Raw genomic sequence first — 18,700 nt, forward strand, 5'->3', positions numbered from 1 at the left:
TGTTAAGTATACAGAGGTTGCCCAGTATCTGGGTGTGTTCAGAGCCCTCATTCCAACTTGGGCAGCCTAGCAGAGACCCAGCACCCCCAGATACTTACCCCATGCACCTCTGGTCAGGACCCTCAGCTGAGAGCCACCCTTTGCTGGCCACAGTGAATAGGAGTCACCCACTAGGCATGGCTAATGTCTGAAATACTCAACTGATCCCTAACTGATTTCAAAAGTGGAGACTCCAAACATCATCATGGGATTCAGAGATTTATGAAGTCAGCTTGGGTCACCCTAGTAGCTGAGATGTTTCCAAGGACGGGATTCAGGGTACAAAACACAGTACTGCATGTATAGGAAACAGGCAGACTTCATTGCTCAACCCCAAAGCCCTTTCAAAGGCCATAATCACAGTGCAAGCTCAGCCCTCTGAGACCAGGGATGGGATCTCATTAGACCGTGTCCATCTCCACTGCACCATCAGCTACAGCGGTGCAAAGCCGGTGTGAAATGCCGCCAGGTCCACGCTTTGCACACAGGGAGCGGGGCACCGAAAGATGGTGCCCATCGGCTCTTTCCTCTGCCGCCAGCATCACACACATTAATATCTGCAGCTGGAATCAGGGCATTCAGTGGTGCAGTGCTGGGCCTTTGATCAGCCACCTGTTCCCATTCCACTTTCATCGCCTCCTGAGGACGAGGCAAAAACTGGAAGACAATCAAAGTGCCAGACGTGGCCAAAGCAGCCGAGCACTGTCTTTTATGATGCTCGTTCTCCTGACAAAGAACGTGCTCGCACGCGGGGAGGAGGTACCCATTCTCCTGTCTGCACACCTCCCGTCTTCCCCTGCCCGTCTCCTGCTCTGCATTGTCTCTCCCAACCCAGCCCCGACGACCTGCCCGTCTTTGCAAACACTGATTGGAAACGGGGATGTCAGTACTTTTGGTGGGGGGTATTCTTTCTCCCTGTCCTTTCTTCCCTCTGCTTCATGACAGCTGAAAATCTGAAGGCTGCTTTTCAGTGAAAGGAGAGCTGCTTTTGATGGACATGGCAAGACTTTCAGCGTTGGCACAATGGGTATTTCATACCTGCTCTCATCCAGAGAACAGGGGCAGGGATTATGCAGAGGAGGAGAGAGCTTTTCAAATGAAATTAAAGGGGACGGAGGGGAGCCAGCAACCCAAATGGTACGCGAGGAGGAATAAAGTTGCGGGCAAAGGCGGCTGGTGCTGTTGCTAGATTGGCGAGAGGACTTCGGGGATAAGAACTGGAAATTTACATATAAATGAAGATATTTACAAATTAATGCATTTCAAGCAAGAGAAAGTCCCGGCATCACAGCTGCCAGAGCTCCATCCTCTCTTGCTGGGGGAGAGTGAGAGAATGAGGCGAGGAAGATTACCAAAATGCATGACAGCGGGAACGGCACAATTTTCCGAGGTAAGAAAGGGAAAGAGCCACGCTTACCGTGATAGCTTCGCTCTGGCCTTCGCCCTCCTGTGCAGACGAGGCAGCCCCGTTTAAAAGCTTGGAAGAGAACCCAGTGACCTGGTTCAACCTGAGCATCTCCCTGGGAATTAGGAATTGATTTAGGAGCTTGGTATTCGGACCTCATCGTGTGGACAAAAACGCCTTGCCCTTCCTCCGGGAAATTGTCCGGTGAACTCGGCCCTCTGGAGTCTGAACCCGGGGCCAGATCCTCACCTGCTGTCGATTTTTGGAGTAGCTCCAGGCAGGTAGCTAGCTGAAGAAAGTCACATTTGCAAAAGCATCCAAGTGATGTCAGCACCAAACCCCCTTGGTATAACTCTGCAGGTGCATCAGTCTCGGTCGAAGTCAACGGCATTTAGGTGTGCTCAGAAGTTTTCCCTGTGAACCTTGTCACTATTATTTGTATCCCAGCCACGCCTCAAGGCTGAGACTGGGCTTAGGATCCCATTGCTGCCTCTGCAGAGAGGAAGTGGTAGTCTTTGCCTTAAAGACCTTACCGTCTAAAGAGATGAGACAGGGGAAACTGAGGCACGGTTGGTTGTAGATGTCAAGAATAGACCCCAAGTAACCCGTGCCCCAGGTCAGTGCTCATTGCCCTATCCCGGGGTGTCAGACTGGTCTGCCCCACTCCCCCAGCCAGATCTGGACAGCAGGGCTCCTCGCAGGCCTGATTTGGACCCATCTCCCAATGGCAGGGCGAGTAATATCAGAGAGTTAATGCAGGGGTTAATGCAGCGGTTGCTCACCCCCTACCACCCAACAGGGCCTCGTACCCCTGATTTCAGTGACGGGCCCTTCCCCCAGATTATGAGCCCCTCTAGGAGCCTCAGGCCAGCTCTGTCGCCAGGACCTGACCTGGGGGCTGTTTGCTTTCCACCCCTGCCTCAGACCGTGCTTTCCCTTCAGTGTCTTCAGGGCACATCTAAATGAACTGTGACTGATCACTTCAAGCCCTCGTTCCAGCCTCCAACACCGTTTTTTGCCTCCGCCCCACAAGACGCCCCCTTTTTCTGCGCCAGGGAGTCTGCCGATCTTTATTCACAGCTCGCGCCCCCGGCGCACCTTCTCGCGCCGTCGGCCTTACCTGTCCGCTCTGGTTCTGGCAGAGGCTCTTGCTGCGATGAAGCGGCTGCGGAGTTGTTCGCACAGTGCTGCGCTTCCCACGTGATCGCCTTAACCGCTGGTATAGCACAAAGGATGTTTCCTTGCATGGGACCTAGAGTTGTCCCACTGCTCCCCCTCCAGCCCTCACCTTGCACATACACACGCGCACGCATGCATACCTACACACGCATGCATGCATGCATATGTGTGCGCATGCATCCATGCATGCATATGTGCACACGCACATGTGAGCACATGTGTGCACACCCCCCCAGGGACTCAGCTCTTCCAGCTAGAGTTACCGCGGGCCGGACTGCTGACATCTTCTCAGCTGCTCAGGTGGACGCTGGCAAACCGTTCAGCCATTCCCCTGAGTGGGGGAGAGTTGCTTCAGCATCTGCAAATAGCAACTTTTTGCCCCTGTGTTCACAATTCTCCTCCCCGTAGAGCAGCAATGGCTTTTCCAGGAGAGAGGGACAGGTCAGGAGGACACACAGAGCCACCTAATTGCCTAAGTGCGGGTGGATGGAAACAAAATCATCCCATTTTTCCCTCCTCTGATGGCACCCATTTCATTTCAGGTTCCTAAACGCTAGAAAGGACTGACCTCCTCCTTCTTGCATCCCTTTTCTCATCTGGGTTTCTTCTCCCCACCTCCAGCCTCCTTTCCACCCATCTTTGCCTCTGCACCTTTTCTCCCCTTTGCATCCTCTTCCCTCCCCTTGGCAGCGACCCCTTTCCCGCCTTCCTCATCCTCCCATTCCTTTATTTTTGCTTTCCCCTGCGCCCCGGTGCCCTTTCTCGTCCGCTCTTTGCTGATGGTTGTTTTCTGCGCAACAGCCGTGTGAAAACAGGAGGAGAAAGAGCCTGATAATTAATTACATCTTGCTTGTTTCCCTATTTTAAAGCTTGGCCTTCGACTCCTAATCAGATGCTATTGTATGCTTCAGCTCTGCTTGATTTGCTCTCCCGAGTGTTCCCTCGGATGGGGATTGTGGGTAAATGCAGACGCAAGCCTCCGGCTCCGGAGCTGCTCCTTCTGCTCTGCCGTCACCTGCCAGGGTGACTTCCAGTCTACCCACGCCGTCGCCGCCCTCCCCTGCAAGCCAAGGCCATCTCGGTGCAGATCTTCAGTGACTGTAGTGGGACACGTGGGGATCACTCGCGTCCAAGCTACACAGCCTGCTGGGGTTGAGCACTGTGGCCACCAGTATCAATTCTGTGCCCTCTTTGGTAGCTCAGGTAGTTTTTTTTTTTACCTCTTTTTTGCCCAGCTCAGGTAGTTGCAATCATTTTCTGTCCAGGGCTCCACCAGCATCAGGGCTTTGCAGGAGGAAATGCACAAGGCGCTGGAGCTTGCACTGAGGCGCCAGGCTCGGTAGCTGGAGGAGAATCACATTCTCGATGGTTTGGGCAAGGTATGAGACAGGACTACGGGCATTTGCTGTTGCAGCTGCCTCTGGCGAAGGGAGGTTTGGGCTGATCCGAGATAAAGAGCCAGACTTGGTTGTAGTAACATGGCCTCAGGGGGTCAAGCAGGCAGGGGGATGCCTGACACCCTGTGACCGAGGATTATGCATGCACAGGACCCCGTGCTGAGCTCTTCCGTCCCTGGTCAGCACTGAGCTCTAAAACCAAGGTGCTCGAGACTTGACAGTGCAGCCCAGCGTTGCTCAGAGTTGTCTGCTTCGTCCTCATGAAGCCCTCAGAGTCGGTCCCAGCGCGCACTGGGTTTCCATTAAAATCTGGGATGCGTTCAGTAGAGCCTGGGCTGTCGGCATCTCGTTTCAAATCAGAAGGGCACAATATACGGGCCCTGACCATCCCTCCCAGGCAAGCAGGAGCTGTTGCGACCAAAGTCTTTGGGGTGGACAGAACTTGAGAGACTGTCGTGGGAAGGAATTAAAATGGATATGCCTGGGTTTGGAGCCCTAAAAATAATGCCACGCATGCAGCCAAGATAAATCTGGCAGAGCTAGTGGGTCAGATGTCATAAGATGAGGAGATGTAGGCTGGTGGGTGATTTGCAAGAAGCCTGGGCTCTGTAGGCAATGGTTTTGGCTATTCAAAGTGTGCTTGAAGGAGAGGGATGAGTCTCGCCAAGCGGCTCCAACCCGAAGCCGGGCAAATGGCTGTAAAAATCCCAGGATCTGATTCCCCGGTTGTTAACAACAGAGCACCCGTCCCCTTGCTCAGAGGGCTGCGTCCATCCCGTCACGGGGGGGTGATGGATGCGCGCCGCGGTCCCAACACAAGCGAGGAAAAATAAATAAATAACCAAAGGAACGAGAGCTCTTCCGTGCTGCTTTTCTGAGCAAGAAATCACTTCCCGGAGTGTCAGCTTTATTACTAATTACACACTTGCTTTATTGCCAGTGTTATAAAAACAAAACTGGAGCCTGAAAAATGTCAGGGGGAGACTTAATTTAAGTAAAAAGGCTGGGATAAAGTATTTATTTTCGTGATTTTTTTTAAAATTAGAATTTGCTAAACGTATTTCAACTCTCATTTTCCCAGCACTGGGTAATAAAAGCCTCTTGTATCCTCGGGAATATATTGTCGCTTCCTTGGAGTGACTCTGTTACTTAAACACATAATTTTTCCGCGCCTGCGCGCATAAAATTGGCGGCTTCACAGGGACGTTGTGCCTCCTCTGTTCATGCGCGATCGTGTGCCTTGGGGTAGGTAGGCAGTCTCAAGTATGGGGGCGAGGGTGCGTATTTGTGTCGGCCTTTTGCAAGGGGTGGTGTAAGTAAAGCACGTGCTGGATTGTACGTGTGGATTCCTTTGTGCGTGGGCACGTGCATTTGCTGTCAGTGCATAGATGCGCAGGGGCGACTGTGTGTGGACATGCACACGTGTGCACCACAGTGTTTATAAGACCTAGGGCTCAGACTAATGAATAACTTGGTACACAGCATTGTGTGGTGGCTAGGCCGGGGTGGAGAGCAAGGAGGGGGCCTTGCTCCTTCTTTGTCCTGGGTCACGGAAACAGCAGCATCTAGTATGGGGATGGTGGAGCATGCATGGTGCCCTGTGCACCGGGGTCTTTATAGCTCCCACCCCGTGCTTCCCAGGGTCATACAGCTCCACACAACATGCTGGTGACTTAATGGCACGACTTTGCTCATGCTGAAAGCTGCCAAGCCAGGCCTGGTGTCCAGGAGCAGCTGCGGAGTAGGTGCGGCGGACTAGCATCCTTATGTCCAGCCCACAGTCTGGACTGGCAGGTGCCATAAAGCGATGGCAGTGCCTACCTGCTGGGGGGGACATTGGCTTTGTACCTGCTGCACGGTGATGGAGATTAGTATAGGGCAGTGATTCTCAACCGGGGGAGCGATGCCAGGTCCTTTGAAGCGCTCTGCAAGGTGATAAGCAGCTTGTGCCTGCTCAGACCATTTCCCTTCCCCTCTGCAAGGAGGCAAGCACTGGAATCTATCAATTCAAGTTGGATATGAGGTGCCAATCAATTCAGAGAAGTGGTGGCGGGGGCCCCGAGTCCAGCGAAGGGTGCCCTGTGTCCAAAAAGGCTGCGAACCACTGCTTTAGGGTCCGCAAGGGAGCAGGGATTTAGGGCAGAGAGCAGCAATCACAGCCCCGGCTCCCTTGTGTCCTCTTCTGCTGGGATTTCCTCACCCCCAAAATAAGCTTCCCCGTAGCCGTGACTCACCATCCAAACAGGCCCGTCCCAGAGGCACGTGCGGATGGCACTGGAAATAGAGTTTACCCCACAAGCAGTACCCAGCCCAGCCGACACATTCAAGTGGCTATTATGGCTTAACAATCCCAGCAGCCGCTTGCTTCATTTGAAGTTTGTGATCTAAAAAGAAATGCATCAAGAAATCCATTTTTCTCCCTCTATTCTCTCATTTCAGTTTCCTGGGTAGCGTGCGTTCTGCTCATATGCGAGTTTGATTGTTGTGGAATTTTCTGACATGACTAATTATTGTTTTGAGAGTGTTTTTGAGGCTTTACTAATTGATTACATATTCCCTGACTTGACAGATTTATTTTTTTCCCCCCTCTTCTTTTTTCTGAATACAGAATGGTTTTTCTGCTCCAAAGCCATTGTCTTTTTTTTTTTTTTCCTTGCTGTATATTTAGATCCTATTTTGCACAGCGATACAGTGTAGAGAACGCCAGCAGGGGTCTAGCAATTAAAAGCAGGGCTCCTGAGTCCACTTCCTGCCTCCGCCACTGACTGCTGCTTGACTCTGGATGAACATCTGCACCTGAGTTTTCGAATGTATTTGTATAGTTATCTTGCATCAGACAGGCCACGGGAAGCCAAAGTCCATGCCAGAGTTCATCGTTTCATAGTTGTTAGGGGCTAAAAGGGATGTTACAGAGCATCGAGTCCAGCCCCCTGCACGTGGGCAGGAAAGACTGGTGAGATGAAATGACCCCAGCAGGATGGGGGTTGAGACCTTTTTTGAGTTCAGAGACAAGCTGAGCAGTTCCTCAGCTGCCTCCAGCTTTCACCCAGGCTGTCGGGCTGCAGGGAAAGGAGGGGAAATGCAACATCTCGCCGGAGCGGTTGGGTTGGGTGAGTGCATGGACCAGACCCCTGTTGCGCCAGGCGCTGTACGAACGCTGCTTCTGGCGCTGGTGGTGAGACCATCCCCTCAGCTGCTGAGCAAGCTGAATAAAACTTTATGGCAGGCCCCACAGGAGGAAGATGCCCGCTCAACTCCTGGCCTCAAGCATATCTTCCCTTTCTACCGGTGCCTTCCAGGGACAGAGAGAACCAGGCGCCTGGGTGTTTCCCCAGCTGCCAGGTATAAAAAGGTACTTAAAAGACCTAGCCCTGGGAGCTCCTGAGGTTCATTGGACATTTAGGGCAGCGGAGCATCTTTGTGGCCTAAATGATCCTCAGGCAACTAGCAGGGTCCCCCACAGGCCCCTTTCTAGGCAGGCTAGGATGCTTCAGCACCGGCTTAGTCCTTGCTTGCAACCGACAGCCGGGAACTAGGAAAGAGAACTGAACTACTATACTCTCTTCAACCTCCCTGCAGGCCTTTGCATTGGCTGCTCTCAGGAGGACGGCCGTCCTCCTGGCCATTTCAGTGCCTGTGGTGCTGCAGGATCGCTGCCCTGCCTGCTCCCAGCCCGTCTGAGCGCCACGGCGTGAGCGCAGATCCTCGGTCTCCCCCATACTACGCACGCAGCCAAGATCCCCAGGCCCCGGAGCGGTCAGATAGCCCTCCTTCCCACCGGCAGCAGCCTCGCTTGCAAACCTCTCTCAACTCCTATTGTAGAACTAACAGCATTTGCAGCCAGAAAATCCCCCCAGTCCGAGCGCTGAGCACTTAAAAGCCTTGGTAATCGTCAGCGTGCCTTCTGCAAATTGTCCGAATCGCTGCGAAACGGAGAATGTTTGCGGTAAAAGACTTGTTGCTCGCTTGCCGGGTTTCAGAGGAAAACACCACCAGGCCTCTTTCATAGTAAAAAAAAAATGAGCGGTTTTCAGCGGATAGAAAAAGAGCCCATTTTCTGAATCATTGGCTTGAGGTTTCCCCCTCCCCGCAGTAAAACCTTAGATCCTTCAGCTTCCGTGACAGCTTCGGCAGGGTCATTTGTTGGCGCTGGCTCGCGCCGATCACAGACGCGCAAAGTTGTTATAGGATAGCTGTTATTTATCCGGTGCCAGAAGCATGCTTGATAGGATAAAGGCAGGAGTCTGGCACTGAAAGGCTTTGTCAATCTAAATAAAGTCGGTATAGACAGCGGCAGGGGAGTCTAGACCATACCCCGAGCCCTGCGGGCTGTATGGCACACCAGATCAAAGTGATGGAGCTGGGTCTTTTGATTCATTGCACTGATTTCTGCAGCACACATAGTGCTTGGGGATGGAGGGCGAACTCTGCACAGCTCGAACCTTGCAGCGGGGCCAGGTGAGACCTCCAGGTGAGGACAGGAGCTGCTATGCAGAGCTCCTGAGCCCTGCAGTTGTTGCTTTGCTCTTTGAGATCTTAAGAAATCAGCTAATGGTTTCCTCTGCAGAAAGCTTATGCCCTAAAGGGACCCATTCTGCCCCTGAATGAGTCCGGTGTTGTTCAGCAGGGGAAGACACTTAGCCTGTATGCATGGACTGTAGGTTACCGTCTCCTCCTGCCAGCCTGCCCACTGACAGGCATCACAGCCCTTTTGCAGCTCTTGCAAAAGCGTGCATTTTGTAGCCTCCTTTCCCTCCTCAGAGCTCCCCAAACAGTGTGCAGACAAGCTGAGAGAGCAGGGTGGGAGGTGGGGGAAAAACAAAGAGCCAGCAGTTTGACATCAGATGGCACAAACAGAGATTTATGCCACATCTCGACCCCCCAGAAAGGTAAATTAAACAGCCATTAATCTCATTACACGCGGGCCTGTGGATGCAACGAGATGCAAACAACGGCGCTGCAGTTCCTCACGTTCTCCTCGTTAGTTCCCTGGGCTTCTGGGCTGATTGATGCCCGGGTTTTTTAAGTCGGGTTGTTTGGCAGGGTGCAGGGCCCCCGTGGGTTCCCGCGGCCTGCGTGCTGTTTGCAGCGGCTCTAAAGAAAGCAGGCACCTTCTAAAATTAGCAAAGCTAATCACACGGCTTTTTCTGTCCTTGCTAATTCCCTCCCCACCCCCCCTGCTTACATTGATATGCCAGAAGGGAACGTGGCTGTACTGTACTTGCAGCGCACGCACTCATTACTACGTCAGCAGAGCGGTGGGAAACGAACGGCCGTGAATCAGCTGGCTCCCTCTGCCTCCCTTTAATGGGATGATGGTTTCTGACCGTGCCCTGCCATGGAAAGCACGAGTCGAAGCCAGGTCAGTGGCCAGCACTGCTATCTTAGCAATGGCATTTGTAGCAGAAGGATGCTATTACACTAGATTTAAGCCATTTAAAGCAAAGCGAATGGGCCAGCATGCTCCTTAGCTCTATCAGAGCATGAAAGGGGTGGTCCCAACCCTGCCGTGGCGTAGAGCTGCAGCTGGGGCTGCTCTAAGTTGAGCGCAAGGATTCGCATCGTGAAGGTGCTCTCGACCATGCCTCCTTCACTGGGAAGATCGCAGTTGTGGGAGCCAATTTACAGACCTGATGCAGCCTGTGGTTTTTCCATACGAACGCTCTCCCTCTTCCATTCCTGCCTTGTAAAACTATTGCAGCTTTCTCTGGGGTGGAGAGCAGCAGCCGGCACAACATGGAAATGCTCTGAACCCACTGGTGTGTCTGTTCAGGGCACGCAGGACTCCTTGTCCTCATCAAAGACCAAATTGTGTGTAATGCTATGCTAGTCAAAACAAGTCTAAGTTTTCCCTGGAAGCAAAATGACACCAGCAGAGATGGCCTCTGTGAAAGGGAGTCCTCTCCCGGGCCTTTGCAGCTCCTCGGCGCAAGCCCTGATCCTGATTGGCAAGTGTGAAGCACGACCGCAGTTACCACCACTTAATACTCCTCGTCTTGACCAGCGTTCCCGTGCTAAGTATAGGGAACTCTGCCAACACCACGGGAGGGTTAGTCGGGCACGAGGCGAAACTACAGTGGTTTTAATGACACATGCTGAAGCACTGGCTTCCAGCGATGATTTCTGACATCAGTCAGCAGCAACGGATCGTCGCCGTTTGAAACAGCCATACGCACCTTCAGAGGAGGCTTAGAAACGGAGCCCGATGTGCCCTGAATAGATACCGTCAGGCCCATTTCCGCGCCAGCTGCTGCCCTCCACCCCAGAAGAGGCTGCAATACCGAGCGCTTCCCCAGGCGGGTCTGGAGCCGTAACAGCATCCGCGTGGCACGCCCGTCGGTGGCTCAGCCGGCAAAGGATGGCAAGACGCTGAAGTGAGGTGTCTAAACGTCCTGCGCTGGGGGTTAAAGATAAAACCAGCAGACACGCAGTAGCCTGGGGCAGCTGCTCCGACTCCATCTGTGTTCCTTCGCGCTGCCTCTCCATTTCCTCGGCTGGCAGAGCGATTGAAACCAGCCGCGGTGTCCGCAGCAGCGGGCGACTTCTGAAGCGCGTAGAGCAAAGCCGTAGGACCCGGGATGCGAGCCCAGGCCAGACCTCGGAGACCTCGGGGCTTGCATCTGAGCAGAAAGGCTGGTTTTGAAGGGTTCCCCTTGTGCACCTGGGGTTGCTCGGGTCAGCGGGAGAACAGAGCGCAAGACTGGGATAGAAACAGAAACCGGGGCCGGGCGCGGAGGTAACATCAGAGCCCGTGGCTCTGTCGGGGACAGCTTGTATTATTACAAGCCTCTGAGCTGCCTCCAGCTGCCGTTTCCTTTTTAATGACTTCCCAGAGAAATGTTCTCTCCTTTTTTTCTCCAAATGAAGATGCTGGGGGCGGTTTTCCTCCCCAAAACTAGACTCGCTAGAGACCCAATATGGGCAATCGTTATTTTGGAAACGCTGCTAGCCTGTGACCTTGAAAAGCTAGAAAGAAGGAAAGCCACTTTGCTGGCCTTGCAGTAGGTCCAGGCGTTTGGTCCTGGATGGTCCAGAAATACAGCAAAGGCACGATGATGTTATGCCTTGAACAACTACTTAGCATGTGGCTGTAGCATTGTGCTGCCTCAGTGGCATCTGTAAAGATGGTGCTGGTTTTTAGGGGACCGCATCATGTGCCATGAAAGGGATGCGTCCTTGCTTGATGAGCTCTGTAGAAGGACTCTGTGGTTAGCCATGGCAGGCTGATGCTCTTAAACACAGCCTTCCATGTCCTCATTAAGGACCAAATTATGTGTAATGCTGTGCTAGTTAAAACGAGTGAGTTAACACCGCGCATGTTCCTGGTATAGAAAAGTCTCTTGTGGAGTCACTGACGCTGGTGTAAAATGGAGCTATAAAGCCCTAGGGTTGCATTTGGAGGCAGCACAGATCCAAGGCACTTAAAAGCACTGGACACCATTTCTGAAGGCATTTACTCGTTGAACGAAAGGTCATTTTGAAACGACAAAAAATCTCGATGCTCTGTTCTGAAAGATGCTGCATCGGAAAACTTTGGCCCTTTGAAAAGCCTTTTATTTAAGTTCCCCCCACAACATGAAACATATTTCTGCACATTTTGCCTTCTGTGATTTTGTATCTTCCAGTGCGGGGAAAACCATTGAATAGGATCATTGCAGACCAGCTCTGCAAATAGTTCACTCGAGTCCTGCAGAAGACTAGTGCAGCCTTGCATACCCAGAGATTAGGTGGGGCTGGTACCCAGGGGGAAAGAAAGCATACTGGCCTCTCCTCAGAGTTGCTTCTCACTGTCCAAAAAGTTCAGTTTTCATTTAAAAAAAAAAAAAAGGAAGTGTATAGGGGTCATGGCCACACAGTAAACCTTGCAGTTGTGACCTGGGGGTGCATAAACCAATCCCCCTGAGTTTGCAGAGCGTGTGAGTTGTTAGTGCGGGATATGACAGCTCCCTGAGAGAGCAGAGTGGTGTCTGGGTGGAGCAAGAAAAGCTTCTACTAATAATTTGCTGGGGAAATGACTGGGGGGAGAAGTATGCTGAACGCACTGTTTGCTGAGCATTATTTGAGCACCTCTAGGGCTGGCAAGAGACTAAAGAAGGTGGCGGCAGTGGGTCAGCACGAAGCTGAGCCACGTAGGGGGCTAAAGATGGCCCTGCTTCTTTCTTCATCTCGCATCCATCTCTGCCCTTCAAAGCAGCGTGGCTGGCAAGCGGGAAAAAAAACCTAGCGTTGCCTTTTGTACCACTGCTGTCCAAAACAGAGAGCTGTCAGGTGCGGGGGTGTGAGATTGACACTGATAGCGGGATGCTCTAGCCAAAGCAATGTTTTCCCTGGGATGATTGCTTCTGACTTGCTGACTTGAATTACTCCACGCTACAGTGATGTAGTCACGTCCGGTTATATCACGGGCGAAGGCAGCACCGTGCAGCTCCCCGGAGAGAAATCGATAAATAAATACGTGTTGAGTTGAGGTCAGAGATGGATGCCAGTTCGGGAAGGGGATGGGCAGGTCTCTCCCACTTCCAGCTGACATGGAGGATATGTCCCATTGCCTCTCTGTCCGGGGGCAGGTGGCAAGGAGACAGCTTTGCAATGCAGATATTGCCTACCAGGCTGCACAAGTATCCGAGCCGCCTGCAGAGAAGGGGCTGCAGGTGATGGCCGCTGTAGAGCGGGGGAGGCAAAAGGTTTCATCTTTCCGTTCGCATTACTGTAAAGCTGGGGCAGGAGAGGCTTGGTCGGGATTGCATGCGCACTTGGTGCTGGCAACAGCGGTGGGCATGGCAGGAGCTACCTGACATGGAGTAAACTTTATGATGATAGAGACCGAGTCCCGAGGTGGGTGGGTATCGAGCACAGAATGACAGGATGGAAGCGTAGGACATTGCTTTAGTCAAAGCGTGTAGAGTTCATGGGCACGAGCAAAAGGGGAACAGGCAGGGTCTTCGCCGTGAATGGGTGGGTGCCAGGCTGCTCTGACCCACGACTGCTGGAGTAATTCCTCCAGGATCAAGAAGGGGCCACGTGCTTCAGGGGTATTAGGGGAATGCAGAAGACATGGCGATGCTGGGGCGAGTAATGCTGCATAAATAGCACAGTCTCAGCACCGCCCGCCCCAAGCACGTTCACCAACGCCGGGTCTGTCCCGAAACTGCTCAGGAATTGCGGCTTTTACTTCCGGAGAGAGAATACAGCAGTCGGTTGCCCTCGTGGTGGTGGCTGTGGCCCAAGGGCAACATAAAGACTCAGAGGGCAAAGAGAAAAGAAGGCAAAAAGTTATACATTTGAAAAGCCCTTGTGGTTTTAAAGCCCGTATCCAGATTCTGGCGGGTCCGGGCTTGTGATTTTTGAATGCCAGAGGTGGGCAAGACTGAGCTGGGAGGGGAGCGGAGGACAGGAAGGCGAAGGTGGGGCCGGGTGGAGGGAGCTGGTGGAGGGGAAGCCAGGTAGCGAGATGGGAGCGAGCTGGGCCATGGATCCACCTCTGACCTGGGCTGAGCAGCTCCAGGGAGCTGGTAAGAGTCGTACCATGACCTCCCCCCCAGCAAACCAGTCCCTCTCCGCCGTCTGCTTCCACCCCACCCTGGGAGCCTCGCTGGCACCATTAACCAGCCTTCCCCGCGGACCAGTAAGTGCAGAAGTGCACCCTCTGGGCTGCCAGAGCCCAGGCAGAGGAGAGGAAGGCACCAGAGTAAATTGAAGACGTTATGGAAGGAAACGATCGTGCTGGGAAGCTGAGATGAGCGCATAAATCCCAGCGCTGGGTCGAGGCGATGGGGATAGGAAAAGCCTGGGGCCGGTGCGCATGGTGACTGAGGGCCTGCTGGGATCTGACAAGCCTTTTATTCCTTTAATTCAATATTATTGCAATGCCCCATTACCAATGCAGGAATGCATTGAGGCTGGCTCAGGGATTCCCTCTCTGCCTGCTCCGGGGCCCGGGCGCGCGCACGGATGCGCGGCGTCGAGCCGCCCTCCCGAAGCCAGCAGGCCTGATCCTCGCTCCCGCGGCGGCTCCTCTCCACCAGCCTTGCTGTGGGCTGCTCTGCATCCTCTCTGTGCAGGTGGCTGCAGACCGGGGCTCACTGGGATGCGTCTTCCTCAAGGTCTTAGGATGAGCTACAAGCCCAAGGCAAGTGCAAGAAGGAGCAAGAAAAGGGATTACGGCTCTTAGCTGCACATCTTCATCCAGACAGGATGGCCATCCCGCTTCCTCCCATTGGCGCAGGGCCTCGTCGTCAGGGGAGCACCAGGGAGCTGGATGGACAAGCCAGCGGTCAGAGTGGGCCCAAACGATGAGTGGATCTCATCGGTTTCCATCCACTTACATCTTCTCCAAGGACTTGTGCCCCAGGCTGTTGGAAGTCAATGGGACCCTTCCATCAGCCTCGATAAGCGTTGGCCTGGGACCTTTCCTGCCACAGGGTTTTACTCAACGGAGGTTTGAATCAAGTAGATATTAAGGAGGGCCTATGGTGTGGATAAAACGGCTTCCACATTCGTGTCTCACCTGGATTGGAGAAGCAGGTGGAGCGGAGGGTGACGTGCCCACGGAGCGATAACTCGGTCTTGTTTCTTTCTCATGCTGTATATTGAAAATCTCTGTCCCTTGGAGGCCGGATGGCCCAGGGGCTGCAAAACCGGCTACAGAGCCCTTTGCTCTGGGATCATCTGTTTGACACCAGCCCAGATTGACAGTGATTGACACGCGAGTCACTGCAATCTGATGGCAGAGCCGTGCCCTGTGAGTTGTGAGCCGTGCCCTCCGTTTGAATGCAAATGGACAGGTGTCACAGCCTGCTCCAGCACTGGGATGTCAGCGAAGGCCAGATGTTACATGGGACTAAAGCCTGACCTGCCTTCACCTCCAGAGAGAGCCCCTGTAGAGGATGGCAGAGGTGCAGCAAGCGTGCAAAGAGGGGAGGGAGAGAGAGCACGAGGTGCAGCTTGCTCCTTGCCTAACAAGGGTCTGAGCCCTGAGTCTGAAGTTATGTCTGTGTTGCAACTGGAGAGTGAGTGCCACACGTATAGGTGCGCTTGTGCAAGCTTCACTCGATCTGCCCGGGGTAGCAGTAGCAGTGCAAACATGGTGGCAGGCCACAAGCACAACCATGATCCCAAATTAACTTGAATAAAGTGTCGAGTCTGGGCACCCGAGCTTCCCTGCTTGCTGGTACCCGAGCCAGCCCGGTCACAGCCAGCTCAGCTGTGCCCACACGTGCCGCATGCCTGCCTCTCAGTTGCCTGTGGATGAGCCAGTGCCCTCCATCGCTGCACCGGCCCTGCAGGTCAGCTCTGTTCCTGTCATCGGGGTCTCGGGGTCTCTCAGCAGCATTTCCCTGCCCTGCCTTCCCATCCTGAGCAGGTCCCAGTGGCTGAGCCAGTTGGGTGAATTCCTCTCACTGCAGTGCAGGAGGATCATGGCTATTTCCTCATGCTGTCCCCAGCAGCCCCAGCCACGTGCAGGACCCTCGTGCTTGGGACTGACTGACTTCTTGTTCCCAGACACCAGCATGGACAGCGTGAACTGGTGCGGGCTCTCTTCCGGTGCCCATGCCTGGGACTTGCACTTTGGGGACGCTGCACAGCTAATGTGCCAAGTGAGCCCTCTCTCCGGTGAACTAGAGGGAGTTTGTCTCAGCTGCAAGTCTCTTTTATTCCTCTTGGATACGCGAGGTTTGGATGCACCTTGCAGGGCACCGGCTGTGTTTCGAGCAGGGACGCGAGTAGGTGGGTATGTCTAGGGTCGCACATTTGGCAGGAGAGAAGCCTACAAGCCAGGCTGTTTTCTTGTCTTTGCCCAGCTAGTGGCGTGTTAGAAGGGAGCGCTCTCTGCCGGGGTCTCTGTTAGCCAGGTATCAAGGCAATGAGATTCAGTCTTAAGGATCATGACTCATGGGCTAAATCCATCCAGCACAGATTAAATTCCCAGGTGCGCAGAGGGGTGTCCTCAGGCCTTTACCCTCTTCCTCAGGCTTTCTAAAGCAAAGGGGAAGGGGTGGAAATGCTAGTTCTTCAGCTTAAAAAGGGACCCGGCTGATGTGCGCGGTTGCTAGGGAGGAGACCAGGTTATGGACAGAGCAAAGAGACTTCATGCAAGCACGGTGACACCGCGGCGCGCATCTGCTTTGTGCACGCGAACCCCCACCCACGCTCTCGTCCCCAGCAACCTGTCTCTGCAGCCTCCAACGGGCTTGTGCCTCCACTAGACCAGATGTTTAAAATGGGACAGCGATGGCCAGGAAGGAGCGCTCCCTCCACGTGGCCAGGGCCACCCATCTGCCATTGCATCTGGTACCTCGGCTTGCTTGACAGAGCACCTGGGGCAGACAGAGTCCAACGAGCCGTACAAGGTTGGACCCACCACCGCACGAGCCCAGGTGGCAGGTGGGATCTGCCGAGATGGAAAGGCTGCCCGCCGTGCCATGGCAGCAGCTTTGTGCCCGAGTGGGCAGGATCCTTCAGCTCTTTTTGCTTGGCCGGGGAGCCATCCACCTCCGCGAGGCAGCTCCTCCTCTCCCCAGACCCGAGCCAGCATTTGACAATGATGGATTGAAGGATTGAACAAACATCCCTTCCGTGCAGAGAAGCAGTACGGCAGATGCCGAGGCACCTGCCGGAGCAGAGACTTCATGCAGCCCGAAGCTGTCTGCAGAGGAGGGTCTCGGACTCGGAGGCATCAATTATCCAGCCTCCCAGAAGCCAGCAGTTGGGTGAAGAGTAGCGTGGAGAAACCATGTACAAGTCTCCTGGGAAGGAGCTGCTGCAAAGAGCCCGCTGGACAATAGAGAGCGAGAGCCCTCGTCTGTCGGCAAAGCTCACCTGGAAAGCACCAAGTGATGTATGCTGAGAGCAAGAGCTGGAAGCAGCCAGTCAGACAGGGCTCTCCGCGTGCAGCAGGAGGCCAGCGAATGGTGGAAACACTTACGGGTGCCTCCTGCCCACCCACGACTCATTTCAGATGAAAGTATTTAAGCTTGAGGCATATCCTAAAAACACCAACTCATTCCCCACTCCCTTGGGCTGCAACACCGGCTGGTATATGCTTGCTGGAGAGATAAAATTGGACTTCAAAATCAACTACACGTGGTGGTGGGGTGGCAATATTATGGGGCTTTTTTGGGGCTGGGGTTTTGCAAGTCTGCTCGCAAATGCTAAAGCTGGCTGTGGCTTCCCAGAGTTTCTAGCAAAGCCAGAATGACTTGCTCCAAGATGCAAATGATCTGAGCGCCAGAATTTTTTTATTGCCTCATCCATCAGTCTCTCCAAGAAATCCATCACAGTGTCTCCACGTAATCCATCATGGTCTCTAATTTGATCTGGTTTAGTCCCTGGGACTCATCATCAGCCATCTTTCCTACTAGGGAGCTGGGATGGCAACACCGTAGTTCATGTTCTGATCACCTTGCTTTCCAGCCAGGGCATCCCCAGCTGGTAAACCGGTATAGCTGTACTGAAGTCAGCGCTGATTTACCCCACTGGAGCCTGTGGCCTTGCAGTCCTGATAATCCCCTGATTTTCTTTGGAAATGCATTCTTAATTCTTGGAGCATTAAAAGATGTGGGTCAGGTTGATTTCAGGCGGGGAACGTGGGGTTTCCTTTGTGTTTTGTTCAGTAGCCAAGGGTGAGAACCAGTGGAGGGAAGTCCTCCTACTGTCCAGAGCTGCCCCATGCTGAAAGCCAGACTTGGGTTGTATATGGGTGAGCAGGTAGAAAGTGGGTATTCATTGGGGATCAGTATTAAGGGCACCGGTTGGTGGAACCTTAATTTTTCCTAACATTCAAATTTTTTCATTTAAAAAAATCTCTAATTTTGGTCTTTTTGGAGTTTTCAAACTCTTCTTTTTCATTTTTTGACATTGTAATTTAACTGATATTCCCAACTCAAACTGTATCTTAATGAAGTGTTACCGTGCGTGCCCAGCCAGGCTCATCAAAACTCTTATCTGAACTATACAGAAGGTTGTGAGTTTTCTTAAACAGGCTTTGAAAGGTATAGGATCAGATGGTAAATTAGAAGCAATATGTAGTTAGAAGATACCCTGTCCTGAATTTTACTTTCTTTTGATTAAAAACCTGCCTTTGTTTGGCAAGATGAAAGCAGCCCGGCATGATGCTGATTGCTAATACAAACCTAGCTGTAGGACACAAAGCAAAGCATAGTCTTTGCTTCAAGGCTCATCTCTAACCTCTGTTACTTAGGGCGGCTCAAAAATTGATTTTCGGGTGCTACACAGAAGAGCCACCCGTGTCCCAGAGAGTTTCCAAGGCTGGCCGCATTAAGCTAGCCTCCAGTTACTGCTAGCGCAGCTTGTCTCTTCTTTGGTGTAGTAAATGGTGGGCACCTACTTCTCTCCTGCTGTGAGTTGGCATGGATCGGCTTTGCCAAGCAAATGAGTTTGGAAAGTGGGATTTGAATGAAGACAAATGGGCCTGACATGATGCAGAAGGGAATCCAGAGCATCAGCGGTCATTTGGCACTGCCGCTGCCACCCGTAGCCAGCACGCCCAGTACAAGTAGCTGAATTTCGGGTACTTTCAATGCTTTTCCAACCTGATTCAGAGCCAGGGTGAGAGCTTGAAACCAAATCAGATATTTGGTGCTTTACTTACTGCTAAGGACAAGCAATTCTGATCCAGTGGGTTCGGCCAGACCGAACTGGAGTTGGGAGAGCTGGCCTA

At 53.1% G+C, this 18,700-nt stretch overlaps 1 protein-coding gene across 1 annotated transcript in view; it reads left to right on the forward strand.

Annotated features, from left to right (window-relative positions):
• IGSF21 (immunoglobin superfamily member 21) overlaps window positions 1-18,700 on the forward strand; it is a 210,319-nt gene that overhangs the window by 118,179 nt on the left and 73,440 nt on the right. The window lies entirely within an intron of this gene.

The sequence above is a fragment of the Crocodylus siamensis genome, chromosome 12 (genome assembly GCF_052110815.1).
Source record: "Crocodylus siamensis isolate JL-2025a chromosome 12, ASM5211081v1, whole genome shotgun sequence".
Taxonomy (NCBI): Eukaryota; Metazoa; Chordata; order Crocodylia; family Crocodylidae; genus Crocodylus; species Crocodylus siamensis.